Source organism: Saccopteryx bilineata, chromosome X, assembly GCF_036850765.1.
Source record: "Saccopteryx bilineata isolate mSacBil1 chromosome X, mSacBil1_pri_phased_curated, whole genome shotgun sequence".
Classification (NCBI taxonomy): domain Eukaryota; kingdom Metazoa; phylum Chordata; class Mammalia; order Chiroptera; family Emballonuridae; genus Saccopteryx; species Saccopteryx bilineata.
In genome coordinates, this window is record NC_089502.1 from 128,591,479 (window position 1) to 128,594,538 (window position 3,060).

Consider the following 3,060-nt stretch of genomic DNA (forward strand, 5'->3'; position numbering starts at 1 on the left):
GGTGGGGCGGGGGGGGGCGGAGGTGTTAACTAATAAACACTTTCAAAACTATTTAAATTGTCAGCCCACATGTTACTTCCTGCCTACTGAAGAAATTGAATTAGGACAGATGCTTTTCTACACCATGAAAACATTCTTTTCTTACACGTCACCCCGACTGTCAGTATGCACGTGGCTTCTCGCCAAGGCGCCGGGGCGGGGCGTCCGTGCAGCCTGACCATTGCTGCAGTTCTCGGTCCTCCCAACCCATCAGCCCTCCGTGGCCCCGTCGGGTTTTGCCTCTCCCCTGCTCTCCGGCTTCTCTTGTTAGCAGAGGGTAGATGAAAAGTTGGGGTGAAGGGACTGGACGGAAGATGTGGCATTCTGAAAGATTTGTGGGAAGCTTTGGCCCCAAAGCCTTAGCAGAGGTGCTCGGAGGCGGGCTGGACAAGGAAACGGGACTGTGTTCCTGCTCCTAGCGCCCACCGCTGGGCCTGGGCGGGTTGTGGCAGTGGTGTCCAACCTTTTTACAGCTGGGGACTGGTGAAAATAGAGTTATTTCAGGGACCACTAAGGCAGAAATCACCATGAGCGTAAGCCAGTCTGAGTAAGATCACTGGGTCTATGATCATCATAAAACAGGATGGTTAACTCGTCCGCGGAGCAGCATTTGAAAACCACTGGTCTAGTCCCTGCTGAGCTATCCCAGTTCAGGCATTTATGACCAAGTTCTTAGTTTTTGCTTAGGTATTTCTTCAATGAGAAGTCTTCAGGGGTGGTGTCTTTATCACCGGTTTCTTTACAAAAGAGTTCATGCTGGTGTGCTTTGCACTACTGTTGTGTGTGCCCGTGTGACGTGGCGGATCCTTTCTTGGGGGAACCCGAATGCCCTGTCTATGTGTTCCCTCTGCTACCTGCATCCTTTATGATGTGATCTGCTTTCTCTCACCTATTTCAGTGGAGCCAGGAGCTGGAAGTCCTCTTTACCCCAGGGAGGTCCGCATTTCTGTTCTGATGAGTTCATGCATAGAGAGGCCTTTCATCTTTCTAAAGACGTGATTCTTTGGGATGTCTGGGCTCACCTGGAGGTTCTTCTGCTTTATGTGGCGTTGGCTGGGCTCACTGAGCCAGCTGTGTTCATCTACGCGTGTGTCTGGTGTGGGAGAGTCTGGCACCTTCGCCTGGGGTGGCAAACACAGGTGGGGGCCAGCCAAGCCTCCTCAGTTGGCTGGTTGTATTTCCTTAACGGTGGTTCAGAGGCTCCCAGAGCAGCCAGACGCTTTCCCAGGTCCTAACTACACCATTCTGCCTCCCCAAGCCATTTCTGTGCGGGCACTGATCAGTGGTGGTAGGGGGTGCCGAGGCTGAGCCCTGGGAAGAGGCTGCAGTTGGATGATTGGGAGGTGCTAGTAAGAAACAACAGCTTCAGAAGGTGATGGTGTCCAGGGCTGGACGGCCAGGGGCGGAGTCCTTGGAAGCGCCCAGCTCTCTTTCTTGGACGTTGGTACTAGTGAGCTGCTCTTTTAGAAACACTTTATCATCAGGTAACATCAGGAAACACTGCCTAGTGTAAGCTAATAATGGATATTAGCTTACAAAGGACTGAAAAGTAGGGCCACGGGGATGCCTGTTTACCTTTGTTTAATCAGTTTTTGTGACACTTATTTGACCATGAGCCTTTTTTTTGTTAATACCTGTGACTAAATTGGAAACACTAGGAGATTGTATAACTTTTACAAAGCTGGGGTCACCTCCTTATTCTATTTTGTAACATGAAAGGGCAGTGCAGTGTAGTGTCCAAGGAGCAAATCGTTTGCACTCTTTTGCTATGAAGAATCAAATACTAGTATTAAGTTTCTCAAAACCAAATTTGGGGTAACATTTTAGATCTCACTGACATTTTCATCTTTCCAGAATTGGCAATCTTGCTTCGGAGTATAATTGCTCACTGTTATTGTTTTATAAAATGAACTTGTCCTGGGTTTCGGCACCAAAAAAAAAAAAAAAAAATTGTGACACTGTGTTTAATCATAAGAAATTCTGAATAATAATTTTTTAGCATTTCACTCCTTTACAGATGAGAAGATGGAGGTGGAAGGAAGTGCATCAGGAGGAAGGTGAAGGTTAGTTAATAAGACATTTGCCTCCATTTTGATAGAATACACGTTTGTTACCTGTTTTTGTTTCTGGAGAAGAGCTTCAAGTTCAAAATCAATGCTTTGTGCTTTAACATGACAGCATTTGGGAGTACTTAGGGAGTCCTCATTCAGTTATAGAACCCCTTGGTAACTTGTATGTTAGTGAAGTGGGGCAAAAAATCACTTACAAGACGTAATCATCATGAAATAAGAATTTTTATCCATGGCTGTGTGTCTGGCACTGTTGAGCTGTACTTTCTCACTTAATTCTTTTTTTTTAATTTATTCATTTTAGAGAGGAGAGGGAGAGAGAGAGAGAGGAGAGAGAGAGAGAAGGGGGGAGGAGCTGGAAGCATCAATTCCCATATGTGCCTTGACCAGGCAAGCCAGGGTTTCAAACTGGCGACTTCAGCATTTCCAGGTCGACGCTTTATCCCACTGCGCCACCACAGGTCAGGCATCGTTTAATTCTTACAATTACCCTTTGAGGTCAATACCATTGTTACTCACGTGTTGCAGTTGAGGACAGGGGGGCTGACAGAGGAAGAATAACTTCGTGAAACCCACCCTGTAACTTTCCAGGTGGGGTAGGCCCAGATTTCATCCATAAAATGTGGCCCTCTGCCTTAGCCACATTTTATACTTATTTTCTCAGCTGTTATGATAAAGGGTTAACTAATGATTTTATATATATATATGGTATGTGTGTGTGTGTGTGTGTGTGTGTGTATATATATATATATATATCTATATATATATATATCAGATAGTGGTGGGATTCAAATAATTTAACAACTGATTCTTTGCCCTAATGACCGTTTTAAGTATAAGAAAAGATATACCGAAAGGTAGTTTATTATTTCATGCATTTAATACTTAAATAAAAACAATAAAAGAGGTACACAAAACTAGATTGTTCTAAGAAAGAGTTTTAAAGTATTAA